Here is a 15,346-nt window from a genome sequence, read left to right as displayed (position 1 = left end):
CCATAATCTCTTAGTTTGTTCTCCGCTATTAGTGACTTTGGATGACTCTTTGTTGCATGTTGAGGGATAGTTATGTGATCCAATTATGTTATTATTGTTGAGAGGACTTGCACTAGCGAAAGTATGAACCCTAGGCCTTGTTTCCTAGCATTGCAATACCGTTTACGCTCACTTTTATCATTAGGTGCCTTGCTGTTTTTATATTTTCAGATTACAAAAACCTATATCTACTATCCATATACCACTTGTATCACCATCTCTTCGCCGAACTAGTGCACCTATACAATTTACCATTGTATTGGGTGTGTTGGGGACACAAGAGACTCTTTGTTATTTGGTTGCAGGGTTGCTTGAAAGAGACCAGGTTCATCCTATGCCTCCTACGAATTGATAAACCTTAGGTCATCTACTTGAGGGTAATTTGCTATTGTCCTACAAACCTCTGCACTTGGAGGCCCAACAACGTCTACAAGAAGAAGGTTGTTTAGTAGACATCAAGCTCTTTTCTGGCGCCGTTGCCGGGGAGGTGAGTGCTTGAAGGTATATCTTTAGATTTTGCAATCGAGTACTTTAGTTTCTTGTTTTATCACTAGTTTAGTTTATAAAAGAAAATTACTAAAAAATGGAGTAGAGTTTGTCTCATACGTTTTTAATTATCTTTTGTGAGTATGATGGAAAGGAAAATTCTGCCAAAGTGTTAGAAGAAGAATGCATTAAAATGTTTGGCACTAAATATTTGAATGATGAGCATGATTGCAATGTTGTTAGTATGAACTCCTTGAATATCCATAGTACTAATGATGATTGCACTAGTTATGATGAAAATGTCTCCTATAAACATGTCAATTTTTGTGGAGTGCATTGGGTTTGCAAGTATACACGAAATAGGGAAGATATATATTGCAAGAGGCATAAGTATTTAGAAACTAAATTGTTGCAAGAATGTCTTGATGATTGTGCTGAAAAATTCAATATTTTTCGCACCCCTTGTGAACTTTTCAATGAACATGGTCATTTAAATCTCAAATGCAAATGGTTTAATGACCGAATCGTATCCAAAAATTGTGATAATTTGATTACCCTTGAGCATCATAAAGAGCTTAGTCTTCTTTTGGGATATGAGGAAATGAAATGTATAACTGAGGGTATTCAAAAGTTTAATCTTGATAGATTTCTTGATTTTGATCTAGAGAAGATTTATATATATTGTGCGGTGAATTGCATTGAAAATCCTTATATTGCCAATTACATAAAGAAAAGAAAGCAAATAGAAGATGAAGAGAACACTAATGAAAGGGAAGAGAAACCCCAATATTCTCCTATTATTTCTTATGATGAATCAGGTAACGAGGAGGAGCCTCCTATTCAACCAATCTCATTAATAAGGAGCTCCAAAAAGAGGATTGAACCCACACATGATGTGGTGAAGAAGAAGAAAAGAAAATGGAAGAGAGGTAAAAAGATGTCTTTCCCGAATAATGCTGCTCCTATTACTATTGTGCCTCGTGAAAATATAATTGTGGAAGATAATGATACTTCTTATGATAATTGCTATACTATTGGTGCTATCTATACTGTTAATGATGAGAGTGATTATGCTTATGATATGAAAAGGCCCAAGCTTGGGGATGCGATGTTTGATGAAGATGATGTTTTTGAGAATATATTTGCCGCAATTAATGTTTTTCCCAAGCTTGGGGATGCTACGCTTAATGAATATGATATTTTTAGTCTCCCAAGTTTTGATATGCAAATTTATAATGATGATAGCATGCCTCCTACTTATGATAATTATTGTGATGCTACATATGCTATAAAAAGTAGTCATGATTATATTTATAAAACTTGTCATGATTATGATTACCCTTTTTCTAACATCGGTCTTTTAATGTGGAAACAATTTATTGTATTCAAGTCTCTTATGATACTCCCACTATTCCGAATGAGAAGAATTTTGCTTATGTGGAGAGTAGTAAATTTTATATGCTTGTAGATCATGAAAAGAATGCTTTAGGTGCTGGTTATATTGTTGAATACATTCATGCTGCTACTGAAAATTATTATGAGGGAGGAACATATGCTTGTAGGAATTGCAATAATATCAAGTTTCCTCTTTATGTGCTTAAAGTTTTGAAGTTATGCTTGTTTTGCATTCCTATGCAAGTTGATTCTTGTTCCCACAAGTTGTTTGCTCACAAAATCCCTATGCATAGGAAGTGGGCTAGACTTAAATGTGCTAGTAATATTCTTCATGATGCTCTCTTTATGTTTCAATTCTTACCCTTTATGTGAGCATCATTGAAATCATCATGCCTAGCTAGGTGCGTTAAACGATAGCGCTTGTTGGGAGGCAACCCAATTTTATTTTTGTTACTTACTTTTTGTTCCTGTTTAGTAATAAATAATTCATCTAGACTCTTTTTAGATATGGTTTTATGCTTTTAATTAGTGTTTGTGCCAAGTAGAACCTTTGGGAAGACTTGGGGAAAGTCTTGTTGATCATGCTGTAAAAAACAGAAACTTTAGCGCTCACGAGAACTGCTGACATTTTTATTTGTAGAGTAATATTTAGTTAATTATTTTTGAAGATGATTAATGGATACATTTCTCACGTCCAGAAATTTATTTTAGAATTTTTGGGGTTCCAGAAGTTTGCATTAGTTACAAATTACTACAGACTATTATGTTTTTGATAGATTCTGTTTTTTCGTGTGTTGTTTGCTTATTCTGATGAATCTATGGCTAGTAAAATAGTTTATAAACCATAGGGAAGTTGGAATACAGTAGGTTTAACACCAATATAAATAAAGAATGAGTTCATTACAGTACCTTCAAGTGGTGTTTTGTTTTCTTTCTCTAACGGAGCTCACGAGTTTTCTACTTTAAGTTTTGTGTTGTGAAGTTTTGAAGTTGTGGGTAAAGATTCGATGGACTATGGAATAAGGAGTGGCAAGAGCCTAAGATTGGGGATTACCAAGGCACCCCAAGGTAATATTCAAGGACAACCAAAAGCCGAAGGTTGGGGATGCCCCGGAAGGCATCCCCTCTTTCGTCTTCGTTCATCGGTAACTTTACTTGGAGCTATATTTTTATTCGCCACATGATATGTGTTTTGCTTGGAGCATCAATTTATTTTCTTTTGTTTTGCTTGTTGTTTGAATAAAATACCAAGATCTGAAATTATTAAATGTTAGAGAGTCTTCACATAGTTGCATAATTATTCGACTACTCACTGATCTTCACTTATATCTTTCGGAGTAGTTTGTCATTTGCTCTAGTGCTTCACTGATATCCTTTTAGAGCACGGTGGTGGTTCTATTTTATAGAAATAATTGATCTCTCATGCTTCACTTATATTATTTTGAGAATCTTTAGAACAGCATGGTAGTTTTCTTTGGTTATGAATTTAGTCCTAATATGATGGGCATCCAAGAGGGATATAATAAAAACGTTCATATAGAGTGCATCGAATACTAAGAGAAGTTTGATAGTTGATCATTGTTTTGAGATATGGAGATGGTGATATTAGGGTCATTCTAGTTGAGTAGTTGTGGATTTGAGGGATACTTGTGTTAAAGTTTGTGATTCCCGTAGCATGCACGTATGGTGAACCGTTATGTGATGAACTCCGAGCATGATTTATTTATTGATTCTCTTCCTTATGAGTGGCAATCGGGGACGAGCGATGGTCTTTTCCTACCAATCTATCCCCCTAGGGGCATGCGCGTAGTACTTTGTTTCGATAACTAATAGATTTTGGCAATAACTATGTGAGTTCTTTATGACTAATGTTGAGTCCATGGATTATACGCACTCTCACCCTTCCACCATTGCTAGCCTCTCTAGTATCGCGCAACTTTCGCCGGTACCTTAACCCACCATATACCTTCCTCAAAACAGCCACCATATCTACCTATTATGGCATTTCCATAGCCATTCTGAGATATATTGCCATGCAGCTTTCCACCATTCCGTTTATTATGACACGCTCCATCATTGTCATAATTCTATGCATGATCATGTAGTTGACATCGTATTTGTGGCAAAGCCACCGTTCATAATTCTTCCATACGTGTCACTCATGAGTCATTGCACATCCCGGTACACCGCCGGAGGCATTAATATAGAGTCATATTTGGTTCTAAGAATCGAGTTCTAATTCTTGAGTTGTAAGTAAATAAAAGTGTGATGATCATCATTATTAGAGCATTGTCCAAGTGAGGAAAGGATGATGGAGACTATGATTCCCCCACAAGTCGGGATGAGACTCCGAACGAAAAAAAAGAGAGAAAAAAAGAGGCCATAAAAAGAGAAATGGCCCAAATAAAAAATAAAATAAATAAAATAAAATAAAATAAAAATGAGAGAAAAATAGAGAAGAGGCAATGCTACTATCCTTTTACCACACTTGTGCTTCAAAGTAGCACCATGATCTTCATGATAGAGAGTCTCCTATGTTGTCACTTTCAGATACTAGTGGGAATCTTTCATTATAGAACTTGGCTTGTATGTTCCAATGATGGGCTTCCTCAAAATGCCCTAGGTCTTCATGAGCAAGAAAGTTCGATGCACACCCATTTAGTTTCTTTTTGAGCTTTCATACACTTATTGCTCTAGTGCATCCGTTGCATGGCAATCCCTACTCACTCACATTGATATCTATTAATGGGCATCTCCATAGCCCGTTGATGCGCCTAGTTGATGTGAGACTATCTTCTCCTTTTTGTATTCTCCACAACCACCATTCTATTCCACCTATAGTGCTATGTCCATGGCTCACGCTCATGTATTGCGTGAAGATTGAAAAAGTTTGAGAACATCAGAAGTATGAAACAATTGCTTGGCTTGTCATTGGGGTTGTGCATGATTTAAATATGTTGTGTGGTTAAGATAGCTTTCTTTAGGGATAGCTTTCTTTGGCCATGATATTTTGAGAAGACATGATTGCTTGGTTAGTATGCTTGAAGTATTATTATTTTTATGTCAATATTAAACTTTTGTCTTGAATCTTATCGATCTGAATATTCTTGCCACAATAAATATAATTACATGGATAAATATGTTAGGTAGCATTCCACATGAAAAATTCTGTTTTTATCATTTACCTACTCGAGGACGAGTAGGAAATAATCTTGAGGATGCTAATATGTCTCCAACGTATCTATAATTTTTGATTGTTCCATGCTATTATATTATCAACCTTGGATGTTTTATATGCATTTATATGCTATTTTATATGATTTTGGGACTAACCTATTAACCCAGAGCCCAGTGCCAGTTTCTGGTTTTTCCTTGTTATAGAGTATCGCAGAAAAGGAAAATCAAACGGAGTCCAATTGACCTGAAACTTCACGGAACTTATTTTTGGAAGGAAAGCAACCCGGGAGACTTGGAGTCCACGTAAGGGAAGCTTCGAGGAGGCCACGAGGTAGGGGGGCGCGCCCACCCCCCTGGGCGCGCCCTCCACCCTCGTGGGCCCCTTGTGGCTCCCCTCACGTATTTCTTCCTCCTATATATCTACATATACCCTAAAACGATCGGGGAGCACAATAGATCGGGAGTTCCGCCTCTAGAAGCCTCCGTAGCCACCAAAAACCAATCTAGACCCATTCCGGCACCCTGCCGGAGGGGGCAATCCCTCTTCGGTGGACATCTTCATCATCCCGGTGCTCTCCATGACGAGGAGGGAGTAGTTCTCCCTCGGAGCTGAGGGTATGTACTAGTAGCTATGTGTTTGATCTCTGTCTCTCGTGTTCTTGAGGTGGTACGATCTTGATGTATCACGAGCTTTGCTATTATAGTTGGATCTTATGATGTTTTCTTCCCCCTCTACTCTCTTGTAATGGATTGAGTTTTCCCTTTGAAGTTATCTTATCGGGTTGAGTCTCTAAAGATTTGAGAACACTTGATGTATGTCATGCCGTGCGTATCTGTGGTGACAATGGGATACCACGTGATTCACTTGATGTATGTTTTGGTGATCAACTTGCGGGTTCCGCCCATGAACCTATGCATAGGGATTGGCACACATTTTCGTCGTGATTCTCCGGTAGAAACTTTGGGGCACTCTTCGAGGTTCTATGTGTTGGTTGAACAGATGAATCTGAGATTGTGTGATGCATATCGTATAATCATACCCACGGATACTTGAGGTGACATTGGAGTATCAAGGTGACATTAGGGTTTTGGTTGATTTGTGTCTTAAGGTGTTATTCTAGTACGAACTCTAGGGATGTTTGTGACACTTATAGGAATAACCCAATGGATTGATTGGAAAGAATAACTTTGAGGTGGTTTCGTACCCTACCATAATCTCTTCGTTTGTTCTCCGCTATTAGTGACTTTGCAGTGACTCTTTGTTGCATGTTGAGGGATAGTTATGTGATCCAATTATGTTATTATTGTTGAGAGGACTTGCACTAGCGAAAGTATGAACCCTAGACCTTGTTTCCTAGCATTGCAATACCATTTACACTCACTTTTATCATTAGTTACCTTGCTGTTTTTATATTTTCAGATTACAAATACCTATATCTACTATCCATATACCACCTGTATCACCATCTCTTCGCCGAACTAGTGCACCTATACAATTTACCATTGTATTGGGTGTGTTGGGGACACAAGAGACTCTTTGTTATTTGGTTGCAGGGTTGCTTGAGAGAGACCATCTTCATCCTACGCCTCCTATGGATCGATAAACCTTAGGTCATCCACTTGAGGGAAATTTGCTACTATCCTACAAACCTCTGCACTTGGAGGCCCAACAACATCTACAAGAATAAGGTTGTGTAGTAGACATCAGGGTGCGCCATAAGCACCGTGATACCAATGGCGCACCTTCCCATGGTGCCCCATTACTAACTTTTTTTTGGATTTTTAGTTGCATGTAATAATTTTTTAGAAAATGACCATAAATTTTAAATTGTTACGATATAAGTAGTTATTACTAATTTTCAAATACTTGCGTTGCAAAACATTTGTGAATTTGTAAAACATTTATGAATATGAAAAATATCATCAAATTTGAAAAAATATTGATGAATTCAAAAACTGCCCATGAAATTTAAAAATATTCATGAATTCAAAATATTGGTATACCAATGGCGCACCTTCTAGGGGTGCGCCATAAATACCTTGATAGCAATGGCGCACCTTATCCTGGTGCGCCATTACTAACTTTTTTTATTTTACCAGAATAAAGATAAATAAAAACAATTAAAATACCAGAAGAAAACATTAATCCCCACTGTTTTGAACAAAATATGTTACTAGATAGGGGACAAGAACAGAAGAAATGCCATTTCCATATGTCGAAATACAACCGAGAAATGAAGACTATAATTTAAACCATTGTGGAAAGATTTAGAATTAGATCGATGACATGGTTGAAATCAAGTGATACATGTAATAATTTAGTTGCATGTAAGAATTGAGCTTGCCACTGACACACACACACAAGCGGCCGACACGTCGTGATTCGAACTTAGCTATCTTTTCACAATCTTCTTGCCCTTCTTTTTCGCAAATGGAGTTCTTCTCTTGAACGGACGTCCTTTAGGTAGGGTGGTCCTGCTTCTTCTTGTGGTGTATGGTGCTTCGTTGTCGTTGTCATGTTCCATTTTTGGGTCGCCGTACTTGTCAAAGTTTTGCTCATTGGCGACTCCATGCATTTCGATGATCTTCCTTTTGCCTCTCCTCACGACAACACGAATGGGACTTGGCGGGTCGGTAATGAAGAAGCATTGGTCCACTTGGGAAGCCAGTACCTGTCGGTGTCAGAACCGGCGGATCTCGGGTAGGGGGTCCCGAACTGTGCGTCAAGGCCGGATGGTAACAGGAGACAAGGCACACGATGTTTTTAACCAGGTTCGGGCCCTCTCGATGGAGGTAATACCCTACTCCTGCTTGATTATTTTTGATGATATGGGTAGTACAAGAGTAGTTCTACCACAAGATCAAGGAGGCTAAACCCTAGAAGCTAGCCTATGGTATGATTGTTGTATATGGAGTTGATGTCCTACGGACTACAACCCTCCGGTTTATATAGACACCGGATAGGGTTAGGGTTACACAGAGTCGGTTACAATGGTAGGAGATCTTGAATATCCGCATCGCCAAGCTTGCCTTCCACGCCAAGGAAAGTCCCATTCGGACACGGGACGAAGTCTTCAATCTTGTATCTTCATAGTCCTAGAGTCCAGCTGAAGGTATAGTCCGGCTACCCGAACACCCCCTAATCCAGGACTCCCTCAGTAGCCCCTGCACCAGGCTTCAATGACGACGAGTCCAGTGCGCAGATTGTCTTCGGCATTGCAAGGCGGGTTCCTCCTCCAAGTCCTTCATAGAAGATTGTAAACACCAAGAGTAGTGTCCGGCTCTGCAAAATAAGTTTCCACATATTGCCATAGAGAGAATAATATTAACAGAAATCAAATTTGCTGACGCATTCCGCAGTGCGTCATCACACTACGGCCAAGTCCTTTACTCGAATCGTTTTTACTTTTCCACCTCAGCATGTTTTGCGAGGCGGTTTCCTTGGCTTGTCTTGTCAAAGCAGAGATCATGTACCCCTTTTTACGGGATTCTCATCAATACGGACGTGGGTAACCTAACCGCGCCATTTATCACGGCGCTTGGGAGGCAAGCGAGTTTTACTAGGCTGGTGGGGACGCACAACCACATCCGCCCATATAAGGGGATAAGGATCCACCTTTTTACCTACGCCTTCTTGCTCCTTTGCCTATCCATCTCCTGCGCACTCGAGCTCCGGCGCCCAAGCCCGCACTTCCCACCTCAACCTTCACCAGCAATGTCCAGAGCGGGAGGCAAGTGGATGGTATCCTCCGCCATGGAGGGCCCAGTCAAGAAGCTAAGGAAGGCCGGATACCTGTCTAAGGACATCGCACGCCGGCTTCCCAAAAAGGGGCAGCTTCTCCCCACCCCAAGGCCCCATGAGAGGGTAGTATTTCTTCCCCACTTCCTCTGCGGACTGGGTTTTCCACTCCACCCATTTATCCGGGGGCTCATGTTCTACTACGGCCTGGATTTCCACGATCTGGCCCCGAACTTCTTCCTCAACATCTCGGAGTTTATCGTCGTGTGCGAGGCTTTCCTCCGTGTCCGCCCTCATTTCGGCCTCTGGCTCAAGACCTTCAACGTCAAGCCCAAGGTGGTGCGCGACAGCCAGGCGGAGTGCGGAGGAGCCATGGCGGGCAAGATGGCCAACATCCTATGGTTCGAGGGCTCTTTTGTGGAGACCCTAAAGGGGTGGCAATCCGGGTGGTTTTACATCACCGAGCCACGCGATCCAAAATGGATCGCAGCCCCCGAGTTCCGATCCGGACCCCCCACACGGCTTATGTCCTGGAATGAGATGGGCCTGTCGTGGGGTGATGAAAAAGAGGTGACCGGATTGCCAACATGCGTCCAGTCCCTGGTGAACAAGCCAACCCGGCTTGTTAATGTAATCCAGGTTATGCTCGTCCGCCGGATCCTCCCGTGCCAACAACGGGATTTTAATCTGTGGGAGTTCGACCCAGCGCAGCACCAACCCTTAGCAGGCTCTTTGACACGACGTACGAAGATGCCTGGAAGGTGCTATTCAAGGGCGCCGAGGCTCCCGCATCCGCTTCCAAGGACCGCGGATACAGCTCGCAGCGTCACGCTAGCGAGGTAAGCTATCTTCACCTTTTACAGGGTGTTAAGCTTTTTTCATAGTTTGACTCTATGCAGGATCTAAACTCCCTTACTTTTGACAGTCTTGGCGGGCTATATCCGGACTGATTAACTGTCTGGCTCCGCTGCCCGAAGACCCAGCCCCAGCTCTACTAGTGAAGCTGCTGGTTCCGGCGCCTTATGTGGTGCCGGAGAAGAAGGCCAAGAAGAAGAAGACCACGGAACTCAAAAGAGTGCCCGTAACATGGTGGTGTCGGACTCGTCATCCGACGAGTCTGAGATGCCCTCTTCCCGTGAAAACGAGGAGGAGGAAGAAGAAAACTCTCCCCCCCAGCGGAGGGAGGAGAGAAGAGGAAGGCCGCCCCAACGGGGGAGGCCGTGGGGTCTAGGAAAAGGAATACCCCTCTGCCGGACTACTCCCCCGACGCCGAAGAGGGCGACGAGGAGTGGCCAAACAGGGCCAAGCGTCTGGAGAAATCGTAAGTTCGGATATCAGGGTAACTCATGATGTTCCTTTGTTGCACAACTTTCCCTAATGTCAAACGTAATTATGCAGCCCGCCCCGGGCAGAATTCAACGAATCGTCGGGCGGCTCCCTGGACTCATCGGACGTGAACTCAGTTCCGCCTGCTGTCTCCCCCCGCACCGCAGATGACACCGAAGTGGCGTCGCGACAAGCTCCGGGGGAGGAGGAGTAGGTCCCGGAGGAGCCGCAAGGCAACCTCCCGGACTCTAGGAGTGAAGGGGATAAGGCCCCCCAGGGCTCCAAGTCCGGCTTTGTGCCGGACACCGCGCCGGAATCTTCCACAGTTCCAGACCGCGGTAGGTGAACTCCTTCCAAGAGGAGCAAGCCTTATGAGCCGGCGGCCTCCGTCCAACCGGAGGTGCCGGACAATCTGCTGGAGGTGCTTGACGGCGCCTCCATCGATGAGGGGCACCGTACTATTATGAGTACGGTGATCCAGAAGGTTCGGTCCGCCAAGAGCGGACTGACTGAAGCTTGCGCTAGCCTTCTAACAGGCTTTGAGGTAAGCAAAAATATGTAAAAATATTACTGCATAGACAGTAGCCCCTGATGCTCTGTTTGGCATTCGGAAAGAAAAGCCGAATAGAGGATCTATTAAATTTCGCTGGAGTCTAACAAAAAGGAGTCAATATGCGTATGCAGGCTTCGCTGCCATCCACCGCCGCACTGACTGCGGAGGTGGGTGTCCTGAAGCAGGACCTCGAGCGGACCGAGCAAGAGCTCGGCTTTGCCAAGCGGCGGCTCAAGGAGAAAGAAGGTAAGAAATACCTTACAGAAAAAGTTCCTATAAAAAGGCATGATTGCAAAAAACAATAACAGGATTGTACTGCTTATTGTAGGGGCCACGACTGAGGTGGCGACCCTTAAGTAGGCGTTGTCTGAGGCTGAAAAGAAAACAGCCACGGAGCGCACCGAGCGAGACAGACTTGGGGCTCAGGTCGGCAAGGTGCAGCAAGAGCTTCAGGCTCTCATGAAAAAACATGAGAGTTTGGAGCTTGAGTCAAAGGCACAAGCATCCGAGCTCGCGACGGCCCTTGAGACTGCCAAGTATGCCAAGGCCGAAGCCCAAAAGGCCCTCCAAGAGTTGGAGGCAATGAGGAAGATAGCAGCGGGTAAGGCATTCTTTATGCAAAGCAGAAATATAAAAGTAAACTACTTGTTACTTACCCGAATCCGGAGCTCTCCAGGGGCATTCGCAGAACTCCCCGCAGCGTATCTGACGCTGCCGCATTCTACCGAGCTGAAGAGGGCAGCTCGACGGAGAAGGTGTTCTGGTCTCAGTATTCTCAGGCCGGACACCCTGTGCCCTTGAGCGACCAGCTGAAATAGCTGGTCGAGCTCCACAAGGCGGCCGAACAGGCCATGAAGGGCTTCATAGTTCGGCTGTGGCCCGGAGAGGCCCTGCCTGGGAGCTATTTCGGGCTGGTGCGGGGGCTGGTGGAGGCCTGTCCGAGGCTCGAGGTCATCAAGCGCTCCGTCTGCATCGAAGGTGCCCGTCGGGCCCTTGCCCGTGCAAAGGTGCACTGGGGTAAGCTGGACGGTGAGAAGCTTGTGAAGCACGGGCCGCCGCCGGGGAAGGAGCATCGCAAACCCGAGAAGTACTACAAGGATGTTCTTGCAGGTGCCCGCCTTGTGGCGGATGAATGTACCAAGGATGTGATTTTTGAATGAACTCGCTCGTGTTTATCCTGTGCGCTGAAAACTTGTTCATATGCGCTAAGCAGTGCTTATTGAATTTAAAATATTACTTTCTATGCGGCCGTTTATCAAAAAATTGAGAGATGGCCAGTCGTCGGCTTCTGCCCCCATGCCACTAGTGCTTGGGTGTTCGTGATAAACCTGAGCACTCTTTTTCGCATAGTTGGGTCCTTCGAGGGAGGCGCTCAGCACAGCGAACCATGCAATCGGACAATAATGCTTGAACACTCTCACTTAGCCATAGAACTCTATAATTTTAAATTTCGGCGAAGCCCCTAGTTCTGAAGACCAAGTTCGGGGCGATATCCACGCCTTGGCCGGACAAAGCCAGCTCCTCGCTCGAAGCGGCATAATTCTTTAGGGACTCGAAAAACGTCTCGAACAGCGACCAGTCTCTCGCCTCATCATGACAGTCAGTTTTAGCTTTCTCCACTGAGGTGCTTAACCCAGCTGAACCGGGAAACAATCGCAGTGGTTTTCCTAGTGCTACCTTAGCCGACATAGCGGAACGTAAGGCACCAAAACATAGGAGCCGGCCAAACCCAACTATTGACCCAAATCATGATTCGGAGCCGATGCATATAGTGCTATAAGTTCGGGGTGCCGCACTTGTGAAAGTGTACGGACTTCTCACACCATAATGAGGGGTACTGAAGCCCCTGGCGTGTTTGCCGTACCATGGTGTACGGGTGCAATCATGTCATTTAATAAACATATATGTGAAAAGAGGATAATGCAAAAAAATAGACAAAAAGCTATGCATTGTTTATAGAGAGGCTATTTATCAAAGCCGAACGATACAAATAGTGCGGTAAGCAAAAAGATATTGGACTATTGAACATGTCCTGACCAGGGGTAGGCCGTGGAATTGTATTTAAAACAGGTATACTGCTCGTAACAGAGACCACCTGGGAGTTCCATAATGCAGCATGGCTTGTCTACCTCCCTGGATCTTGCATCGTTTGTGCGGCAGTCGAATTGCCGAACAGGTCATCCGAAATATGGAGTCCTGAAAGTAAGAAATTAAAAAAAGAATCCGGCAGCCCCTATTACGTTTTAACCCGTATTTTGGGCGTGCCGTTATTGTGCCCCTTCCCCTGTGCCCATGGTATTTCAAGGGCGTAGTTATGTACGCGAGGCATTGCTTTCGCTATGTCGCGAGAGCTGGGGTGGGGCCGCATTGCTATGCTTGTTCAGAGCACGCCAGGCGGTCCTGCTATGGGTTACTCCGGGCGCGCTTGGCAGTGTCTGGCTTTTTAACAACCGGACTGGAGAATTGCCTAGGAAGTCTACTTTGTACTTCCGCTGTGAGAGCCGCCGTGTGCTCCTCCGTACGGAGGGAGCGTTTGGTGTTTCCTTGACCGTGATTACTCCTCGAGGGCCTGGCATCTTGAGCTTGAGATACGCGTAGTGTGGCACCGCATTGAACTTTGGGAATGCGGTTCGTCCGAGCAGGGCGTGATAGCCACTGCGAAACGGGACTATATCGAAGATTAACTCTTCGCTTCGGAAATTATCCGGGGATCCGAAGACCACGTCAAGTGTTACTGAGCCTGTACAGTTGGCTTCTACACCTGGTATAATGCCTTTAAAGGTCGTTTTTGTGGGCTTAATCCTTGAGGGATCTATGCCCATTTTCCGCAGTGTATCCTTGTAAAGCAGGTTCAGGCTACTGCCGCCGTCCATGAGAACTCTTGTGAGATGACATCCGTCGATGATTGGGCCGAGAACCAATGCGGCGAAGCCGCCATGACGGATGCTGGTGGGATGGTCCCTTCGATCAAAAGTGATCGGGCAGGAGGACCATGGGTTGAACTTTGGGGCGACTGGCTCCATCGCATATACGTCCCATAGCGCACGCTTCCCCTCCGTCTTGGGAATGTGGGTTGCGTATATCATGTTCACCATCCGCACTTGTGGGGGAAAGCCCTTCTGTTCATTGTTGTTCAGCGGCCTGGGCTCCTCCTCATCATCGCTGTGCGGCCCCTTGTCTTTGTTTTCGGCTCTTAACTTGCCTGCTTGCTTGAACACCCAACAATCCCTGTTAGTGTGATTGGCTGGCCTTTCGGGGGTGCCATGTATCTGGCACAAGCGATCGAGTATTCGGTCCAAACTGGATGGGCCCTGAGTATTCTTTTTGAATGGCTTTTTCCTCTGACCGGATTTATTGCCTCTGAATCCGGCATTGACTGCCGTGTCTTCATTGCTGTCGCTGCTGATGCAGCGTTTTTGCTTATTCCGACGTGTCCTGCCACTTTTGTCCTTGGTATCCGAATTACCAGGGTTCTTTGATAAGTTATTACTGCGGGCTAGCCAGCTGTCTTTTCCCGCGCAAAAGCGGGTCATGAGTGTCATGAGGGCTGCCATAGATTTCGGCTTTTCCTGTCCCAGGTGCCGGGCAAGCCACTCGTCGCGGATGTTATGCTTGAAGGCTGCTAGGGCCTCTGCGTGCGGACAGTCGACTATCTAGTTTTTCTTTGTGAGGAACCGTGTCCAGAATTGCCTGGCCGATTCCTCTGGCTGCTGAATTATGTGGCTTAAGTCGTCAGTATCCGGTGGTCACACGTAAGTGCCCTGGAAGTTGTCGAGGAATGCGGCTTCCAGGTCCTCCCAAGAACCGATTGAGTCTGCTGGCAAGCTTTTAAGCCAATGCCGGGCCGGTCCTTTAAGTTTGAGCAGGTGGTATTTGATGGCGTGTAGGTCACCACCGCGTGCCTTGTGGATGTGAAGGAGATAATCCTCGATCCATACCGCCGGACCAGTTATGCCATCATATGATTCGATGTTTACGGGTTTGAAACCCTCTGGGATTTTATGATCCATTACTTCATCCGTGAAGCATAGCGGGTGTGCGGCGCCTCTATACTGGGCTATATCACGACGCAGCTCGGAAGAGCAATGTCTGTTGTGTTCGGCCTGGCCAGATTTGTTGTATCCGGAGTGAATATCATCGTCACGTGGCGTAGGGTTCCTGCGCGATCTGTAGATCGATCTTGTTTGTCTTGCCTTATCCTCCAGTACGTCTCGCAGGTCTGGCGCATTTTCTCGTGCCTTACTTGAGCGGCGTCGGGACATGGCTTGGGTGGAGGGCCCAGAGGCCTCTCTGTCGTGGCCGCGAGGTGGCCGGTCTGTCATGTCGTGCACTGGTGATGTAGGTGCTTCCTCCTCTGATCGGGGTAGCGGCCTGCGCTTTGGGTAACTCTTGGAGGGGCGTTCGAGTTCATACTCTTCGGCCGCAAGGACTTCAGTCCATCTGTCAGCTAGCAAATCTTGGTCAGCTCTAAGCTGTTGCTGCTTTTTCTTGAGGCTAATTGCCGTGGCTAAAAGTCTGCGTTTGAAACGCTCTTGTTCGGCGGGGTCTGATGGTACGACGAATTCGTCGTCATCGAGGCTTGCCTCGTCTTCGGAGGGAGGCATATAGTTATCATCCTCGACCTCTCGGTC

The sequence above is a fragment of the Triticum aestivum genome, chromosome 5A (genome assembly GCF_018294505.1).
Source record: "Triticum aestivum cultivar Chinese Spring chromosome 5A, IWGSC CS RefSeq v2.1, whole genome shotgun sequence".
Classification (NCBI taxonomy): domain Eukaryota; kingdom Viridiplantae; phylum Streptophyta; class Magnoliopsida; order Poales; family Poaceae; genus Triticum; species Triticum aestivum.
Note: the sequence above shows the minus strand (reverse complement) of the source record.